Source organism: Callithrix jacchus, chromosome 10, assembly GCF_049354715.1.
Source record: "Callithrix jacchus isolate 240 chromosome 10, calJac240_pri, whole genome shotgun sequence".
NCBI classification, from domain to species: domain Eukaryota; kingdom Metazoa; phylum Chordata; class Mammalia; order Primates; family Cebidae; genus Callithrix; species Callithrix jacchus.
In genome coordinates, this window is record NC_133511.1 from 4,595,085 (window position 1) to 4,617,029 (window position 21,945).

At 37.3% G+C, this 21,945-nt stretch overlaps 2 long non-coding RNA genes across 4 annotated transcripts in view; one reads left to right on the plus strand and one right to left on the minus strand.

Annotated features, from left to right (window-relative positions):
* LOC144578024 (uncharacterized) overlaps positions 1 to 5,182 on the minus strand; it is a 39,688-nt gene extending 34,506 nt beyond the window's left edge. Inside the window, exon 1 of the long non-coding RNA XR_013522978.1 lies at positions 4,975 to 5,182. This is a non-coding gene — a long non-coding RNA (uncharacterized LOC144578024). The remainder of the gene's footprint in view (positions 1 to 4,974) is intronic.
* Positions 1 to 21,945, plus strand: part of LOC108593700 (uncharacterized) — a 493,787-nt gene that overhangs the window by 324,864 nt on the left and 146,978 nt on the right. The gene's annotated exons all lie outside the window — the stretch shown is intronic.

Here is a 21,945-nt window from a genome sequence, read left to right on the forward strand (position 1 = left end):
GCATGAGTAAATACGGTATAGTACTGTAAATGTAGTTTTTCTTTCCTATGAATTTTCTCAACAATATTTTCTTTCCTCAAGCTTACTTGATTGTAAGAATACAGTATATTATACATTAACATTCAAAATACATGTTAATCAGCTGCCTATTATTGGGAAGGCTTCTTCTGGTCAAGAGTAGGCTATTAGTAATTAAGTTAGTGGGGCGTCAAAAGTTATATGCGGTTTTTCTATTGTGTAGGGAGTTAGTGCTCCTAGCCTCTATGTTGTTCACAAGTCAACTGTATTTTATAGTAGGCTTGAGAAAAAGAAGATATACTGGCCAAAGGGGATCTAATAATAATCTAATAATCTAATAATAATCTAGTGATCTAATAATAATAAATGGGGAAACTTAGTAAGATGTGTTTATTCAGATGCTTCTCTGTGACCCTTCATCTTTAGAAAGAAACAGGTTTCTTTCCTTGACGTACATTTTTTGTTTGTTTCTTATTTTGAAAATTCTTTATATATTCAACATGCAAACAACTTACTATGTGAATTGCAAATATTTCCCTCTGGTCTGTGGCTTCCCTTTTCATTCTCTTAGCAGTATCTTTTGATCAACAAAGAAACTTAATTTTGATGACATGGAATTTATTCATTTTTTTCTCATATATATTTGATTTTAGTGGTTTTGTATAAGAAATCCTTGCCTAACTCAAGATAACGGTTATCGCCTAAGAATTTTAATAGTTTTAAGTTTTTTGTACATAATGTAAGGTATGGATGAAAGTTCTTTTTTTGCATGTGAGTATACAATTGATCCAACATCATTTTTATAAAAGACTATTCTATTTCCACAGAATTGCCTTTGTACTTTTGTTGAAAATCAATTTCTAGATTCTTCAATCTGTTCTATTTTTCTATTTGTCTATCTTGATGCCAATATCATACTTTCTTGATGCATGCAGCTTTTATAGTATGTATTGAAGTCAGCTTATGTAAGTCATTCAACTATTTTCCTTTTCAAAGTTATTTGAGCTATTCCAAGTTCTTTGAATTTCCATATGAATATTAGAATTAGATTGCCAACCTCTATAAAACAAACTGCTGGGGTTTGACTGAAATTGGATTGAATATGGATCAATTTGTGAATTGCTATTTTAACAATATTGAGCCTTCTTATCTATAAATATAAACTGTCTCTCCATTTATTTATATCATATTTAATTTCTCTCATCAATGCTTTATATTGTTTACATGTTTTCATTACATTTTTTTTCCTTATTTTTTTATTGCATTTTAGGTTTTGGGGTACATGTGCAGAGCATGCAATAGTACACACATGGCAGTGTGTTCTGTTTGCTTTCACCCCTTCACCCACATTTGGTGTTTCTCCCCAGGCTATCCCTCCCCTCCTCCCCCTCCCACTGGCCCTCCCCTTTTCCCCCCAGTAGACCCCAGTGTTTAGTACTCCCCTCTCTGTGTCCATGTGTTCTCATTTTTCATCACATAAGTGTTTTTTATGTATATTGGTACAAATACTCTTTTTATTTTGCATTGTTTATTGTTATATATAGAAATGCAATTTCTTTATTGCATATTGACCTTGCGTCTTGCAAACTTGCTAAGCTCACTTACTGTTTCTAATAGCTTTTTTCTAGATGTCAGTTGATTGTGTCTGCAAATAAAAAGTTTGCTTGTTTTCCGGCTGGCCATGGTGGCTCAAGACTGTAATCCCAGCCCTTTGGGAGGCTGAGGTGGGCAGATTACTGGAGGTCAGGGGTTTGAGTCCAGTCTGGTTAACATGGTGAAACCCCATCTCTACTAAAAATACAAACATTAGAACTGCGTGATAGTACACACATGTAATCCCAGCTACTCGGGAGGCTGAAGCAGGAGAATCACTTGAACCCGGGAGGCAGAGGTTGCAGTGAGTCCAGATCACACCAGGCTGCACTGCAGCCTGGGTGGCAGAGCTAGCCTCTGTTTCAAAAACAAACAAACAAACAAACAAACAAACTTGTTTTTCAATCTGAATGTGTTTTATTTATTTTTCTTGCTTTAGTGCCCTAACTAGAAGCTTCAGTATAATGTTGAAAAAAAGGGAATAAAATTTTCTTGCTCCTTATCTCAGGAGAAAACATTTAACCCTTAACACGAATATGATGTTATATGTAGGTTTCTATAGTTTTTTCTTTATCAAATTCCTGTCTTTTTCTCATGTTCTGCGAGTTCTTATCAGTAATAGATGTTCAATCTCATTGTCTTAGTTTTTTTCTGCATCTACTTAGATTACTACATATTTTTTCTTCTTAATATGTTAACATGATAAAAAACAATGATAAATTTCAAACGTTAAACCATTTTTGCATTTTCTGGGATAATATATATTTGGTAATGACACATTAGGCTTTTTACATATTGTAGGACTCTTTTTTTTGATGTAGTTAAGAATTATTGTATCTTATGTTTATGTGAAATATCAGTCTCTGGTTTTCTTTCCTTGTAATACTTTTTTATTTGTTTGTTTTGGTGTCACAGTCATGCTAGCATCATTAACTGATTAGGAAAGTATTCTGTACTTTTCCATTTGTGGAAGAGTTTGTATAGAATTACCATAACTTTTTCTATCAATAATTGAGAGTGGAATATTGAAACCTTCAACTATGCTTGTGACTATGTCTCTCCTTGAAGCTTTATCTATTTTTGTTTCATGTGTTTTGAGGCTCTGTTACTACCTGCATAAATACTTAGGAATGCCATATCCTCTTGATGAATTGACCCTTCTGGATGGTGAAGAAAAATAAAATATTTTTGGCTTAACATGAGCTCCAAGAATTCTTCCCTTCAGTCCTTCCAGAGGTTCATTCTTCAGTTTCGAGTAGATTTCCCCCACACATGTGCAGATCAGTTCTCTACTGAACACTCGAGGCAGACCCCACTGCCAGTTTTCTCCATGTGCAGCTTTCCCTCTCTCATGCTCTGTGACCGTAGCTCCTTTTGTCTGGGGACTTTCAGCTCTCTCCTCAACTCTACAAGAATGTCAGACCCTGCCTGTGTTTCTTCTGGCTGACCTAGGTCTAGGAGATTTAACTGATTATTTAATATTTTATCTAAAACAAACCATACTAATTTGTATGAATGCGTTCAATTCTGTGTGAAATTTTTCTTATATTCTGTATTTAACAAAATGTGATGTTATCACTCAAATCATCAAAATACAAGGACTGAAAAAATTAAAAGAATTAATAACTTAAGAAACATATGGATTACACTTGAATTAATTTGCCATTCCAGTGTCAGGAAAATAGTTTCTGTAAGCATTTAAAAAATCTATTTATTCTGACAATTTGATGTCCTGTGATGATTTTACAATAAGCAAACGTAAATAATCATGCTGTAAAAGATTGGTATAGGTGCATCTGCTTTAAATAGAACAAGGCTAAAGGACATTTTGTTCTTGTTACTGCTTCTCAATAAGTTTAGTAGTTCTGTTTAACACAGATAAGCTTTTCAAATATCTGGCACCTTGTCCAGGCTCATACTAAAGATGTTCAAATGCCTTGGCACCCGCCCATCATTTCTTCCCTGTCTGCTCATAACCTTTTATCTTCTCGTTTCCCGTTTAACCATTCCTGGACCTCACTCTTATCTTGCAACATCGGATGAGCCTTTACTAAGGGCTGAACATGTGAGGGCCGGATTTCCAAACTGGACCTTTCTGTCTTTAGACCTCTCAATTAAATTTTCACAATCTCCTCAGTTTTACTGAGTCAGTAAAACTCCCAGGTGTTTCCATTCTTAATGTATCTCTCCTGGCATCCCTCATCTCTTTCTTGATTTTAGAGACCCTCTGACATTTAAAACACTTGGAAACAACAGTCTCTTCTGCCTAAGAAGACTTCGAAATAAGATATTTCTGTAAAGATTTGGATGGGCACATACAGACATTTATTCCAAATTAAATCAGTGGTCTTCTTCAGACTGACTTTCAATCTCTAAACTTCAGAGGGTAACTTCTACTTGACTACCTGTAACTGCCAAACCAATTCTTTTATAAAAACAGATTGTCATGAACATCGTATTTCATATCCTGAAAGAACAGAAATAAGTTTTATATACACAAATAAATTTTCTATGTATAGTTCTCAATCACGATGCCTGTGAACCACCATCCCAGGAAATAAACTTTTCTTGAGATCTTAAAGCAAAAGACAAGCAACCAGGGTATCACAGATCCCTCTCTGCTACTATATAAATTCTTGTATAGAGACCGATTATATATTAAGATATTAATTTTTTCATTTGTTCTCATCAACAAAGAAATATATGGTCCACATATTTAAATTCAACTTATTTCTTAGAGTCAATGAACTAAGTAAAATCACAAGCGATAGACAAACATCATAACTTTAATTTTTGGCTGTAAAAATGGAATGAAAACAGTAATTGTATTCATCCCTGCTTGATCAAGTCTGGAAAATGTTACTTTTATCCTAAGAAGAATGCAGGCAGGCTCTAAAGAGTTGATGTGGCAAGAAAGACACTGATATTTTTTTCTGGGAAAAAAATACCTTGGCTCTGAACAAAAAAGAATCTTACTGAAAATATACTTAGGAGCCTAGTTCTCCTATTGTTAGAGCTCTTTTTGGACATTTTATGGTATTTTCTACATGCACAGGACTGTGGCTATTTAGCTTGGTTTCTATTATGCTTTTTTTTGGCATCATGTAGGATGATTAGCACATGTTACAGGACTCCAGTGAAAGACAAAATAGACAATGCAAAAATCGTAGAGCATTCCTCAGACTGTCTTATGTGAAAAAGAAAGCTTGTCTTAGAATATTTACATCCCTAGATGTATATGTCAAAGTAAGAATACTGGGAGGAAGGGGTGATTTCAAGGATGTCCCACATTTAGATGACATGGTGCATTTAATATGAATATTAATCCCTTGATCGGGGAGGAAATGTTCTAAATCCACTTACCTCTTGCAGCACGTTCCTACATAGTACTGTAGACACGGCCCATGAGCATCCTGGAGAGGGCATTCTGCAGGGAAAGCAGGATCTCAACCCCTCTCAAGGTGTTCCTCTTTCCCTTGAAGCTCAGGATGTCTCAGCTGGTACATCCTCCGGTGGGTCAGTAGATGGCAGTGTGTCTGAATCTAGTATGTATGGTAGGGGAAAGCTTTTCAGCTTTTTCCAGGAAAATGAAGGTTTTGAAAGCTGTGAGGCAGCATGGGGCCTAGTACATGGGCCAGGAGATTTGATCTTTGTTTCTGGCTCGACTCCTGAATAAATTTACTTGAATAAATGAACACCAGCCACTTAACTTTTGTGTTCTTTGCTTTCTTGAACTTGAAATGGGGCAAAATACTCTGCCTCTTCCCATCTCCCTCACAAGGACACTGTGAGTTTAGTCAGACTTCAGAGTCATTTCCGTTCTTTGAAGAAAAGACTCCTTATGAATTTGCTATGCTATTTATAACGTCAGTGGCAAAACTGATCTGGGTTGTTCTTCTGGGACTTGAAGTAAATAAACACAGAAGCAATTGGCAAGAAGAATCTTCTGTATTTCTGGGCCATAAAATGTTGGTGTATTTTGGTTTTAAGTAGCAGCATTGGATCTCAGGATGCAAACTTATTCTTGTTACTTGGAATTAAAATAACTTCCTCAATTCCATGGAACTTGACAATTATGGAAGGAAGCCAATAGGCCGCTGGCACCTTCCCAATTTAAATTTCAACTGTTCACTGCAAGTACAGATTCAGTCAGATACAATAATTTTCACTTTTGCCTGCTATTAAACATAAGAATTTTCACTTCAGCATTTTACTACAAAGCTGGTACTCTAATAAATGTAAAATGAAATTGTAAGTAAAAAATACCATTGAAGGGTTGAAAGATGATCCTTTTCCCCAGCATTACCCAGCTGTGCATGGGGGTGCCACTTCCACTAGAAGTTAGGATCCTCAACCCAATGATGCCTTCAGCTGTATGGCAGCAAAATGGGTCATGACAAGATCATACTGGGATACTGGGGCAGAACAAACTTTAACCTGTCAACCTGGCTCTGGCCATGATCTCACCTGTCAAAGCTTCTCTGCAGAAGCCTTGCTACTTTGAGGCTGGTAACAAGGATCAACAATGGATACAATAAGTAATACTGTTTCTGGACAGGTAGATTCTGATAGGGAGGTATAGTATATGTCTAATACAGATGCCTACCTCATTCAGTCTTCCTGGAAACAAATTACATTGTGTGGGGTAGCCAGAAACCTACCTGCCATATAAAACGATAAAATCTTAAAATAAAATGGATGTCATGCTTGAACACACACCATACCTTCATTTTTAGATAGCAGCCTTTTAGTATATAAACAAATATATTTGAGATGAATTCTGGGTGTATAATACATTGGAAAAGCTGTTCTAATTAAAAATACACTGTCAAAATATTAGTAAACAATTAGGCTTTTTGGAAATCTCTTGTGCAATGAAGATAGATTCCAGACAAGTGACGTTTGTGGTGTCATCTTATTTGTAAGACATGTCTCTCTAGTTGAATGGTGATTGGCTTGTTGGTTTGAATGTCAGGAGGTTAACATTTTAATTTAAATATGCATAAGCATTAAAATATGTTCAAGAGAGTGTCACATCAGCCTCAACCTCAGAGTACCAATTATGTTGTTTGGATTCCACATTTGACACTATTCTGACTAAACTGATATTCCCAGTTCAGAATTTCTAAAAATGTCTCAGATCTCACTTTCATTATACATTCTATGTAAAGTAGAAACATTAAGAAAAACTGAATTGTAGAAACATAATTTCATAGTTTCAAGGACATAAAAGTCAAAACATACTGCGTGAAGCTAATGAACAATTATAAAGATGTAGAAGCCAGCACATTATTAGCATTAGGTTAGAAGAAATATACTTGGACAATTCTGTAACCACTCAACAGGATGGATTCAAAACAAATAAATTGTTAAAGTTGGAGTTTAATTATAAACACTAATTTGTAACTTGGAAAAGAACAAGTAACTGTTTTTAATCCTTAGCCAATGTTTTATTTTTCCCAGAAGCCACTTACTGAAGAAAATAAATGACACAGGAAAAGAAAGGGGAATAACTAATAACCAACATTTTATGCATATTTATGTGTAGAACTTAAGTGCAAAACAAAATGGATGGTACCACAGTCCATTTAAATAAGATAAAACTTATCCATCAAGCAGTCAACCATCATTCTCTAAGAAACAAGGAGCCCACGTACAAATTAACAGAAACATGGTCATTGTTCTTTATTGATGTCCTTGAAGCACTTTATGATTCAGAAAAAAACAAATTTGTATGTTATAGTATGTGTAATATGGTTTTATGCATAATATTATGTACATTTTATTACATTTTATATTTTTAAATATTTTTTATTCATACCCATTTGTGGCAATCATGTGAATCTGATCATTGGTAAGTTAGAATACTTCTTTCAACTAATTATTTTTAATTTAGTATTTTCAAATAATTTTAATCTTTGGTAAAATGGTATTGAGAGATACTTGCTCTGACAGGCTATAAATCAGTTTAGTAGCTACCTGACAGCATAGAAATTAAGAAAGTACTTCTGCATATTAACTTTTTACATCAATCTCTTAAAACCCATAATATCCGTGATAAAAACAAGGTGCTTTAGGAAAGAAAGTCCATTAGAAGACCCATGAAAATGGAAATTGTCATTCTTAACCAGAGAAGAAAAGAGATAACATAAAGGAAATAAAGTGAGAAAAGCTATTAGAAAGTATTACACTTAAATGTCCTTAGTTACATAGATGGCAGTTCCTGGACTGTCCTGATTTTGTGAAACAAGTGGAAAATTGATTTTAAAAAAAATAGACTGCCTCTCTCTTTAGACTGATAAGATCCCAACTGTTTCGAGGTGAAAAGTTTGGCAATTTATGCAAATGAAGAATTGCAACAAGTTGGCCAGAGAGATAATAGTATCTACCAGTTAGGGCTCTTTCTCCTCTAAGTGATTGATAATTCAACTTAAATTGAATTAATAAAACTGAGGTATCATTGGCTATAATGTAAATAAGTAGTTCAGTTTAATTAGAAACTAGAATTCTAATGATTAGAATTTCACTTTATGCTGTCCCTTGCCCTCTAGGCTGCTCAGCCCTTTCAATCATGCCTCTCAAGGGATGTACAAGAGCAGCAACCCTCACATTCTTCTACCACCCACTTCAGAGAAGCTGATGTCTCACAGGCCTAACAATTGTTCTGAGGATCACACTTCTGGGACTAAATTATTGGCCAATACCCGCAGCAATTCTGATGGACAGGAAAATATAATGTGCCTATTGGCTGAAGCCTGCATATATCCATTTATTAGTTAACTCATCCAGTAAATAATCAATATGTTGGCCCCAGTCACTGTGGCCAAGGCTGTGAGCTTTGCCAATAAACCCTAGGCAGTACCATCAAAATTGCATAACCAATGATGGGTAACTAGTAGTTTTCCAAAAGCAGATGGAATATTATTTGAAGGAAGGAAAATAAGAAATGCTGAATTCCCAGCTGTTTTCATGATTCAGTACATACATAGAGTGGATAAGTTCGAGGAGGCTGAACAAAGAGAGAGAATACATTTTAGTATTTCTAATGCTGGGTCAGAAAAAGGGGATATATGTAAGGAGCTACCAACTTCATCAATAAGGTGAGCTAGTCATATAAACAAGGTCATAGCAAGTTTTTTGAGTGTGTTCACTGTTAGAGCACTCATTTATGCATTCTGTGGTATGTAAGGTTGAGACAGTTTCATGTTTCAGTTATATGTAAGGGAGGTCTATTCATCCTTTAATGGGTGGCCAGGTATTCTTTCTGTGAATACTTAGCTGAAACTCCTTATATCAGTCAGTCACAAGTATACTTCATGCATATACTCATTTGTACACTTTTCAGAGTCTGTTGTAATTATTTGTTTGTGTTTCTGTCTTCCCTACTTAGCTTTGAGCTCTGAGATGGCATGGTTTATTCATTTTATCTAGGATGTGGCACAACTGGAGACAATGCTCAACAAATATTTGGCTAAAAATCAATATGTAATTTAGCATTTTCCTTTCTTTGCCCATTCATCTACTAAAATCTCAGCAATTTTATTTGGAAAAACTCAAGATAGATCACGTAATACATGTAATATGTGGCAATAATAACTTGGATTTATTTAATACTTGTTAGGTATCAATGACAGTCTTTGCATAGGTGATTCATCAAATTCTTACATCAAGCTTGTTTGGTAGATGTTATTCTTTACATCGATATAACTCTACAGCTCAATAAATTATCACACACTGCAAGCTGGAAATCGGTGAAACTTGAATTTAGCTTATGCACTGTCTGATTTAAGTGCCCATATATTTTCTATAGCTCCTAAAATTTTCACTCTTTTGAAATTGTGTGGGGAGGGAGAAAAACGTACAGTAAATAAAAGCTTTCACTCTAAAACCAGTAAAAAGGTGAAAAACTCACTTGAATGAAGAATCAGATGTGCAACTGGAAGCTTGTCTTATGTATAAGGGAGATTAAAATACTCAACTAATATAGAAAGGGCATTTGTAGCTTGTTATTACAGATTTATGTTTCTTATTTGTGTGTAACTTTTAAGTATTCATGTTCACAATGATTGTGATATCACTCAGGAGCGTTGACCTATTACTTCAAGTATAAAAAACAGAATGAGGGTCCATTAAAATTTCCAGGAATAAACTAATAAGAAAAAATGTGAAATAATTTTTCTTTCTCGGATACTTTGCAAAATACTGACCTCCCCACCCCCAACATACACACAATGGGTTATAGAGTATGTGTATTATATTTGTACACACATATCTACAATATGTAATGTTTAAGGGAAATGAAACTTCTCAATAGGTTAGAATATGCAACTGGAAACTGAAAACCAAGCGTGAAAACTGAAGGTGCTTAGTTTCCTCCCTAGAAATCATGTTGAAGTTGATTTCTAGGGATTTATTTCAAAAATGACTGTTTAAGAAGAAAACCGAAGGTTGTGTGAGTCTTTTTTAGGGTTGCATTTGTATGACATCTGCATTCAGGCCCTATCTGAAGTGGGTTTAGATGATAGCTTTGTGAAGCAGTTATACCAATATCTGGCCCTTTAGGAACTCCCATAAGGTATTTCCTTCTGAAAAACGTGGTAAAATGTATTTATACTTCTTAAGTTGTTAATATTTTTTCTCTTTGTACTCTGACAAAGTAGCCTTTGTGCTTTTAGGGGAAGCTTAGAGTGAGCTCTCACTCACAGACCTTTGTTCTTCCTAAAAGACTTCCCTCTAGATTTGCCTTTCAGTGATCTTTTCTCTCTTAGTGTAAGATAGCCAAGCTTTCATTTGATTTTGGGTCTCAAAATGTCTAATCATATATGAATTAGTACCTGACTCACAATTAATTTTGTAAGTTTCAAACTTTTTAATGTCTAGGCATTTCTTTCTGAAAAACAATATTTATACTTCTTAAGTTGTTAATATTTGTTCTCTTTGTACTCTGACAAAGTAGCTTTTTTGTTCGTTTAACATGATTCTGGTCTAGCACAATGGAAATGGAAGGGAGAGCCAAAGCATTAGGAACTAGTAAGAAGACTGTTTCTATAGTAGATTTGGAAACTTCTATATCATTGCATTTCTAATTGTTTTGATAGAAGAAAAAGTACGTATTCGAGGGTTGCAGGAAGCCAGACGGGCCCCTCTCTAAGATCATGACTCTACCCATGTGGAATGAGTGATTTACTTAACTGGGTGTAACGGCTCCATATATTGAGCCCCTAACATGAGACCTCCTTGGCTTCTGCCTTATCTTCATGCTGCTCTATTGGTGTAGTATTCCAAATGTAAAATCTTGTCTCATTGCTCCAGGTTGAAGTGCACTTGGTAATAGTACAACTGGAAATTAGTATTGGAGTCAAAGGGGCAGGGAAAAAAAGAAATTAAGAGAAGGAAGACAAATACAGGGTAGAAGCATAGCATAGACTGAATTTTGAGGAATGTGAAACCGAAATGAGAGAAGTTCCCTTATCCCCCTGTCAGGGTGTGTGACCTGGGTGTGGCTAGCCTCTTCCATGCCCTGATGCTCAAAGCCCTAGACAGGGTGTACAGACGGACAGGTGCAGAGGTGCTGAGGAGCATGTTTTGGGCTCCTGCCCCACAGTACCTTCTAGGGGTGAATGTTTACAACTCCTAAATCCCAAGTGGGCCTGTGTTACGGTGTGCTCTTTCAGCTTTGTCCTCTGCAGATGGCTTGTGTTATCAGCTCAATTAGACCCACTGCTTTATCTGAAGACAGGGGGCCAGGGTGACAATCTGGGTTCTTGCCCAGTGTACCAAAGGAATCAGATCACATGCAGGCTGGAAGGGTAAGTGCAAAGTTTACTGAGTGGTGGAGGTGACTCTCGGTGAGATAAATGGGGAGCTGGAGCTGGAAGATGATGGAGTGGAAAGCTGATCTTCCCCTGGAGGAGGGCTGCCCAGTAGCCCGACGCTTCTCTGGCCACCCAGCTGAACTCTCCTTGGTGTCCAGATGTCTTTTCTTCTTCTCTCTCTCTCTTTTTATTTTTATTATACTTTAAGTTTTGGGATACATGTGTAGAGCATGCAGGTTTCTTACATAGGTATACATGTGCCATGATGGTTTGCTGTACCCATCGACCTGTCATCTACATTAGGTATTTCTCCTAATGCTATCCCTTCCCCAGACCCCCACCCCTTGACATGCCCCAGTATGTGATGTTCCCCTCCATGTCCACGTGTTCTCATTGTTCATCTCCCACCTATGAGTGAGAACATGCAGTGTTTTTTTTTTCTCTTCCTGTGTTAGTTTGCTGAGAATGATGGTTTCCACTTCATCCATGTCCCTGCAAAACCATGATCTCATCTTTTTTGTGGCTGCACAGTATTCCCTGGGGTATATGTGTCACATTTTGTTTATCCAGTCTATCATTGATGGGCATTTGGGTTGGTTCCAAGTCTTTGCTATTGTAAATAGTGCTGCAGTGATCATACTTGTGCATGTGTCTTTATAGTAGAATGATTTATAATCCTTAAACTGGCTGGCTATATGCAGAAAAATGAAACTGGACCCCTGCCTCACACCTTATGCAAAAATTAACTCAAGATGAATTAAAGACTTAAACGTAAGACCTAAAACCATAAAAACCCTAGAAGAAAACCTAGGCAATACCATTCAGGACATAGCCATGGGCAAAGACTTCATGACTGAAACATCTTTGTTGAGAATAGATCAAATACAAACCCAAAATTGACAAATAGGATCTAATTAAACTAAAGAGCTTCTGCACAGCAAAAGAAACTATCACCAGAGTGAACAGGTAAGCTAGAGAATGGGAGAACATTTTTGCAATCTATCCATCTGACAAAGGGCTAATATCCAGAATCTACAATAAACTTAAACAAATTTACTAGAAAAAAACAAACAACACCATCTTTCTCTGCTGTGCCACCCTGCTACACTCTACTGCTCTCCACTGTTCTGTTCCTCTGCTCCTCACGATGCTCAGCTGCTTGTCTGTGCCTGCTTAAAGTCTTGGGTTTAAATGGACACAGCATAGGGGGTATGGTAGGACAAAAGGCAACTTTTTGGGCATGAAAACAGAAATATCTGTCCTCACTTAGATCCATGGGAATAGGCCAGAGGGTGGAGCCCTTGCCAAGGATGCCACCCTTCTCTACCAGCACTTCTCTGCCCCCTTCCTGCATCAGAATAATATGACCAAAAGGCAGATCTTGGCTCTTCTTATTTTCTCCTGTCCTCATTATCTTCTCCTAATTGTGTGCACTGTCTTGACCCCCTAGTTAGACCACCATACACAAGCTAATCTTGTGAGATCTCCATTCATGCCGTAGCTGCTAGCTCACATAATATTTTATGACGTTGCAAACTGGCTAACAGCTGAAAAATATTGGAAAGGGCATTCATCAGGGACCTGAAAATTTTACAGAGTGGAAGAACAAGGTAAGAACTAGGTTCTTTGGAGTAGGATGGAACTAACTAAAGAGAGAGCTTCCACTTGAGAAAAGAGGGTAGAACTCGATGAAGAACCAGGCCATCAGCCCACTGGGGAAGGAGGAACAGAAAAGGAATTCACCTACATCTTAAGAGTTGGCCTGGCTGGCTAGGAGTGAGAAGAGAATTCCACTGGAACTGCAGAGCAAGCATGGGAAGCATCATCATTTCTCACTTATGAGGGGCTGCAGGCAGGCCTTGAGACAAATAGAATGGTTGACAGTATGGAAACTTCACTGGCATGGTTTATTCCAAATATGTTATTGCTGCTACTAATGAGAAGTTGCAGGGGAAGTATGACTATAATAATATTTGTATGTCTGTATTCTTGGAAAATTATATTGGGGCCATTAGAACAGCATAGAAAACTCCTATGGGCTATATATCACATTCATGAGGTGTAGGGAGGGAAGAGGCAGAAAGGCTCACTCTTTGCTCTTTATGTGCAACAGAATGACTGGAAGGGGAAGTGGTGCTGCACAATGTTTATGCTTCCTTAAGTAATAGATTTTTTCCTGAAGGAGAAGAAAGTTTCCAGCTAGCAGAAGGATGTTCCTGAAGCTCCCACTTGGTTTTACCCAATGGGGTCAATGGGAGATTGCATGCACAACAGTACATAAGGCTCTCATAGGAAGCGCATGCCATGTAAATACTTTATTCCTGATCTGCTCAGAACCTCCCCTTGTACTGGGTCAGGTCCCCAGGACCTCCCCTTGTACTGGGTTGGGGAGGAGCCGTTGAGGTTACAGGGTACATTTGAGATCTCAATATCCCCAGGTCCTAGAATAAGAGAACAAGTGAGGGCAACACAGAGGGAATGCTCATTTGATAAAGAAATACAGATTTATTCCAACATGTGGTGCAGCAGAAAGACACTGTGAAAGATGGGGTTGGGAACGGTCTTTGTTGAGAATGGATCGAATACAGAAAATAGAATAAACGCTGGCTCTCAAAGTGAGCCTCCCCATCCGCATCGGATGTTTGTGACTATCTCAAAGACAGCATTCATTTCCTCTTGGCAGCAGGCTATGAAAAAGAGGGAAAAAGGAGTTTACAAAGGCTTTTTTCTATTACAACCATAAAAAGTTATTTTCAAAATAAATCATAAAGAAGCATGTTTGTTAAATATCTCTCCTGTTATTTTCAGAGACCTATAATTCTAAGAGAAATGTTACAACTTTATAGTTATTAGTGATATATTAAATGAATTTTAAAACATAAAAGGCTTAATATTGTCAGCTCCAGAAACTACCAGGTTGCCCTAGTATTATTGAATTAGTTTGTATAACTAAAAAATTATTAATATTAATCATATAGAACCAATATGATACATTTTATTACTATTGATTTACAGCTCTGAGGTCTACCTAGGATAGTTTCCTTTTTTTTTAACTAAGAAGTGTCTTCAGTCATCATAGTCTTTTATTTCACCTCTCTGTCAGAGTGCAAATGCATGGATCTTAAGGCATATCAAGGTTTAAGACTAGATTAATGTGTGAATAATGTTATACCAAAGTGATTTTATGCCTGGAAAAAAGATAATGCTAAAATTATCAAACATTTAAAAAATGCAGCATGGCATTATTGGTGAGCTTCCTGATTTGCTTCATGTTAGTTAAATAAGGCAACGTTTAACCAGTCAAATTTTTCTCATACAACCCAACATTATTTGGAGTGACCATAGCAAACTCCAAGAAGTTCCTATACCCAGTATTATCGCAGAAGGAGGAAATTCGGTGTCAATGTTTTTCATGCATAAACAAACATAATATTATAAAATCCATGTTGCCGCATTTCAATACATCTTATAAATTGCTGCCAGATAAATCTCTCAAAAACACAGTTCTGATGCTGTCACTCATCTCACCAAGAGCATTTAATAGTAGGTTCTCAGCTAAAAGGAAACCTCTCTGGGAGACCCTGAAGCAGCCTTCGTTCAACCTTGCTCTAAAATATCTAAAATGGCTCAGAAAAATGGAATAGTGGCAATATAAAAGATCACGACTAATGGTCAAAAGACTGTCATGTTTTAAAAGACATTTCTAGTTATTCTAAAGATAATGCACTTGGGGTGAAAAAAAAAAACACTGGTTGCTTACTATGCTTTACTCAAAGAAATGCATCAGCAAATGCTGGCCGTCTGAAGGAAGGTAGGAAGATAGTCCATTCCTCTCTGTTTGCCCAATGAACTCAGACCTGGGAAGGAGTTCAGCTTTCTGCTAGGTTCTCAGAAATTTGGTGAGCACAGTATGCAATATTATGCAGCCACATGTAAGTTGGCATAAAGCCCTGCTGTAGAGCAGTCTTTCTACTCTGCAACCCTTCTTGAGACTTGCTGTGCAGAAGACAGTATACATACCAGGAACAAAACAGGTCGTGCTTCCTGACTCCTACTCACTAACTCCATGACCTTGGGTGTCTTTGTGCCTCAGTCCTACGTCTAAAATGGGAATAATAAGAGTGAAAGCACTACTTCATGGAGAAGTAAGTGAGTTGATTTTATTATTAAGGCAATTTTTAGCTCAACACAAAATATAGCCACAGAGGATTTTCTTAATGCTTTGAATAAATATTTTTTTAAGGCCAGACTTAATCTTAAAACAAATTCCTTTACTCCTCCCTGTACCAAGAGTCAGAGTGGTCGAAATAATCCGAATTCTGCTATCTCAGAGGAGAGGGATAAACCACTTCCACACAACTGAGGCAGGGATTTGGGCAGAGGACATGCTGAAGGAAAGTTAATATTGGTAAGTACTGTTATCACAGACATCTGTGTGGGGCAGAAGAAAATCCAAATAGCTAGAATGATAGAAATGTCACTCATGAAGAGAGCATTTTAAAGTCTGAACCCGAACAACTGCAGAGTAACCAAAAATGCTTTGTTTTTTTATTCATTCCAATAAGGGATGGGAATCATCTGGGAATCAGTGTGAGGCGCAGAACCTAGAAACAATGAGCATAGCGATACCTGGAAGGGCAGGACCAGAATGCTTTAGTATATTATAAAGTGATAGTAGGTCATTGAGATAAAATATAACCTTTAGAAGAATGTGTTTTATGTGTGTTATAAATGGAGTCACAAAGGAACTTGTGCCTTTCCAAAGTATTTAGTGTGCCTGGAGGCAAACATTCATTTGGAAAAAGGAATTAGTTCCTACAATAGTAATCATAAAAACTATGTTTGTACCATAAATAATTTCTCTGTCATATGTTTATCTCACTCTTTCTGTAGATCTTTAATTTTAGATTTGAAATGATTAATTTTTAAGATACTTTGAATAGGATTATTCTTTATTCATAAAACTAATATAGTTCATACTACTTTTTAAAAAATTAAATATTTGGTTATTAATTATGATCACTTATAAGATATATATATAAAATGAGAGAAAACAATAATTTGAAAAAGTGAAAATTTTACTTGAGACACTAAGCTAAATATTTTAATTGGAATCAAACTACTCATATAATTATTCTAAAAAATACCACATTTGTTCTAGATGGGTTTACCAGTCTATAGGTTCATTCTCTTAATTCTCCTCTTTCTCTTCGAATCTTTCTTTCCAAGTCTCCATCAGGTCTCCTATTCCTCCTCCACCCCTCTATGCCTCTATATGTGCTGGCATTTCACCTTTCAACTACTGATCATCTTATTTCTTTGTTCTCTTTGAGAAATCTTTCTATTCTCAAGTCACATGCATAGTGTCTTGGTTAGTTTGGTCTGTTAAAACAAAGTACCGGAGTTTAGGTGGCTTAGTCGCAACAGAAATTTATTTCTCACAATTCTGGAGACTGGAAGCCTGAGATCAGGGTGCCAGGATAGTAAGGTTCTGATGAGGGCCCTCTTCTGAGTTGTAGACTACCAACTTCTATTTTTATTCTCACATGGTAGAAAAAGAATAAAAGAGTTCTTAGGGTTCTTTTATAAGGGCACTAATTCATTCATGAGTGCTGCACACTCATTACCTACTTTTTCCACTATAGCCCACTTTGTGGCATAATTAAATTTGGGAATTAGGATTTCAGCAAATGAATTTTGAGTGGACACAAACATTTGGTTTATAATACTTATATTGCCAAATTTTACCCTGATCTTACCCTAAACTTGCAATTCCTATATCCACTGGACATATCTACCTGGGGATCCATGATGACTTAAAGGCAGAATTTCTAATAGCGAACAACACACTGTGTTTTTAAACAGGTTTTATGTTTTTATCATTTCTGAACAGTTTGTGAAATCATCGTGTAGATTCTGAAATTAAAGCTAACTGTCCTATATTTAGTCCCTATTATTGGCTAGCCCATTTGTATTGGTTTTGACCCCCTTTTTATAATTCTGCATATAGTTATTTCCCAACTATGGATCTTTTCTTTTTCAATTTGAATGGCATTGGATTAACACATGAATCTTTCCTTGCCTGTGCGTTCTGCTCAGTTTTTCAAAACAACAAGTTTTCAAGATTTTTTTTTGTATATGCTTTAAGTTCTGGGGTACATCTACAAAACGTGCAGGTTTGTTACATAGGTATACACATGCCATGAGGGTTTGCTGCATCCATCACCCGTCATCAACATTAGGTATTTCTCCTAAAGCTATCCCTACCCTAGTCCCCCAACTACAACAGGCCCAGGTGTGTGATGTTCCTCTCCCTGTGTCCATGAGTTCTCATTGTTCAACTCCCACCTATCAGTAAGAACATGTGGTGTTTGGTTTTCTGTTTTTTTGTTAGTTTGCCGAGAATGATGGTTTCCAGCTTCATACATGTCCCTGTAAAGGACAGGAATTCATCCGTTTTTATGACTGCATAGTATTCCATGGTGTATATGTGCCATCTTTTCTTTATCCAGTCTATCAGTGATGGGCATTTGGGTTGGTTCCAAGTCTTTGCTGTTGTGAACAGTGCCACAATAAATATATGTGTTCATGTGTCTTTATAATAGAATGATTTATATGCCTTTGGGTATATACCCAGTAATGGGATTTCTGGGTTAATTGGTATTTCTAGTTTTAGATACTTGAGGAATCACCACACCATCCTCCACAATGATTGAACTAATTTATACTCCAACCAACAGTGTAAAGCATTCCTATTTTTCCACATTCTCTCCAGCATCTGTTGTTTCCCGACTTTTTAATGATCACTGTTCTAACTGGTGGGAGATGATATCTCACTGTGGCTTTGATTTGCATTTTTCTAATGACCAGTGATGATGAGCTTTTTTTTCATAAGTTTGTTGGCTGCATACATTTTTCGTTTTGAGAAGTGTCTGTTCATATCCTTTGCCCACTTTTGATGGGGTTGTTTTTTATCTAGTAAAATTGTTTAACTTCTTTGTAGATTCTGGATATTATTCCTTTGTCCGATGGAGAGATTGCAAACATGTTCTTCCACTCTGTAGGGTGCCTGTTCACTCTGATTATAGTTTCTTTTACTGTGCAGAAGTTGTTTAGTTTAATTAGATCCTATTTGTCAATTTTGGATTTTGTTGCCATTGCTTTTGGTGTTTTAGTCATAAAGTCTTTGCCCATACCTATGTTCTGAATGGTATTGCCCAGGTTTTCTTCTAGGGTTTTCAAGTTTTACGACTTACATTTAAGTCTTTAATCCATCTTGAGTTAATTTTTGCATAAAGTGTAAGGAAGGGATCTAGTTTCAGCTTTCTGCATATGGCTAGCCAGTTTTCCCAACACCATTTATTAAATAAGGAATCCTTTCCCCATTGCTTGTTTTTGTCAGGATTGTCAAAGATCAGATGGTTGTAGGTGTGTGTCATTATTTCTGAGGCTTCTGTTCTGTTCCATTTGTCTATATATCTGTTTTGGTACCAGTACCATGCTGTTTTGAATACTGTAGCCTTGCAGTATAATTTGAAGTCAGGTAGCATGATGTCTCCAGCTTTTTTTTTTCTTAGAATTGTCTTGACTTGTGGGCTCTTTTATGGTTCCATATGAAATTTATAGTAGTGTTTTCCAGTTATGTGAAGAAAGACAATGGTAGCTTGATGGGGATAGCACTGAATCTATAAATTACTTTGGACAGTATAGACATTTGCATGATACTGGTTCTTCCTAACCATAAGCATGGAATATTTTTCCACATTTTTCTGTCCTCTCTGATTTCCTTGAGCAGTTGTTTGTAGTTCTCCTTGAAGAGATCCTTCACATCCCTTGTAAGTTGTATTCCTAGGTATTTTATTCTCTTTGTAGCAATTGTGAATGGGAATTCATTAATGATTTGGCTCTCTGTCTGTTATTGGTGTATAGGAATGCTTATGATTTTTGCACATCGATTTTGTATCCTGACACTTTGCTGAAGTTGCTTATGAACTTAAGGAGATTTTAAGCTGAGACGATGGGGTCTTCTAAATGTACAATCATGTCATGTGCAAATAGAGACAATTTGACTTTCTCTTTTCCTAACTGAATACCTTTTATTTCCTTTTCTTGCCTGATATCCCTGGCCAGAACCTCCAATACTATGTTGAATAGGAGTGGTGAGAGAGGGCATCCTTGTCTTGTGCTGGCTTTCAAAGGGAATGCTTCCAGTGTTTGTCCATTCAGTATGATATTGGCTGTGGGTTTGTCATAAATAGCTCATATTATTTTGAGATATGTTCCATCAATACCTACTTTATTAAGAGTTTTTAGAATGAAGGGCTCTTAAACTTTTTCAAAGCCCTTCTGTGCATCTATTGAGATAATCATATGGTTTTTATCATTGCTTCTATTTACGTGTTGGATTATGTTTATTGATTTTTGTATGTTTAACCAGCCTTGCATCTAAGGGAGGAAGCCAACTTGATTGTGGTGGATTAGATTCTTGATGTGCTGTTGGATTCAGTTTACCAGTATTTTATTGAGGAGTTTTGCATTGATGTTCATCAGGGATATTGGCCTGAAGTTTTGTTTTTTTGTTGTGTCACTGACAACTTTTGGTATCAGGATGATGTTGGCCTCATAAAATGAGTTAGGGCGGTTTCTCTCCTTTTCTATTGTTTGGACTAGTTTCAGAAGGAATGGAACCAGCTCCTCTTTGTATCTCTGGTAGTGTTTGGTTGTGAACCCATCTGGTCCCGGAGTTTTTTTGGTTGGTAGGCTATTAATTGCTGCCTCAATTTCAAAACTTGTTATTGGCCTATTCAGGGATTTGACTTCTTCCTGGTTTAGTCTTGGGAGGGTGTAAGTGTCCAGGAATTGATCCATTTCTTCCAGGTTTTCTCATCTATTTGCATTGAGGCATTTAAAGTTTTCTCTGACTGTAGTTTGTATTTCTGTGGGATTGGTGGTGATATCCCCATATCATTTTTTATTGCATTTATTGTATTCTTCTCTTTTCTTCTTTATTAGTCTGGTTAGTGGTTTATTTTGTTGATCTTTTCAAAAAGCAGCTCCCGGATTCATTGATTTTTTGACAGGTGTTCCTGTCTCTCTCTCCTTCAGTTCTGCTCTGATCTTAGTTGTTTCTTGTCTTCTGCTGGCTTTTAAATTTGTTTCTTCTTGCTTGTCTAGTTCTTTTCATTGTGATGTTATGGTGTTGATTTTAGATCTCGTTTGCTTTCACTTGTGGACATTTAGTGCTAAAAATTTCCCTCTACTCACTGCTTTAAATGTGTCCCAGAGATTATGGCTTGTTGTGTCTGCATTCCCATTTCATTCCCTTTGGTTTTAAAGAAGTTTTTATTTCTGCCTTCATTTTGTTATTTATCCAGTAGTCATTCAGGAGCAGATTGTTCAGTTTCCATTTAGTTGTGTGGTTTCGAGTGAGTTTCTTAAACCTGAGTTCTAATTTGATTGCACTGTGGTCTGAGAGACTGTTTGTTATGATTTCCATTCTTTTGTATTTGCTGAGGAGTTTTTTGTTTGGTTGTTTTTTTTTTTTTGAGACATAGTCTTGCTCTGTCACCAGGCTCACTGCAGCCTCTGCCTCCTGGGTTCAAGCAATTCTTCCACCTCAGCCTCCCGAGTAGCTGGGATTACAGGCACGCGCCACCATGCCCGGCTATTTTTTGTATTTTTAGTAGAGACGGGGTTTCACCATGTTGGCCAGGATGGTCTCAATCTCTTGACCTCGTGATCCTCCCGCTTGGGCATCCCAAAGTGCTGGGATTACAGGCGTGAGCCACCGTGCCCGGCCTGCTGAGGAGTTTTTTACTTCCAGTTATGTGGTCAGTTTTACAGTAAGTGCAGTGTGGTGCTGAGAAGAATGTATATTCTGTTGTTTTGGGGTGGAGAGTTCAGTAGATGTCTATTAGGTCTGCTTGCTCCATGCGGGTGGGGCCCACCAAGCCAGACCACTTGGCCCCCTGGCTTCAGCTCCCTTTCCAGGGTAGTGAACATTTCTGTTTCACTGGTGTCCCAGGCACCACTGGGGTATAAAAAAAAGCTGCTGCAGCTAGCTCGGTGTCTGTCCAAAGGGCTGCCCAGTTTTGTGCTGGGAACCCAAGACCCTGGTAGTGGTGCAGGTATTAGAGGGAATCTCATGACCTGGGTTGCGAAGACCATGGAAAGAGTGCAGTAGTATCCAGGCTGGAGTGGAGGGTACAGACCCTAATGGCTTCTATTGGCTAGGAGAGGTATTTCCTGACCCCTTTCACTTCCCAGGTGAGGCAACAAACACCCCACCCTGCTTAGGCTCACCCTCCTTGGGCTGTACCCACTGCCCAACCAGTCCCAGTGAGATCAATCAGGTGCCTCACTTGGAAAGGCAGAAATCACCTGCCTTCTGCCTCATTTTCGCTGGGAGCTGCCCACTGGAGCTTTTCCTGTTCAGCTATCTTGCCAGCAATCCCCAAGACTTGGTTTTCTAATACCCTGCTTCAAGATTAACTAAGAGGTCAATTATTTAAAGCACATA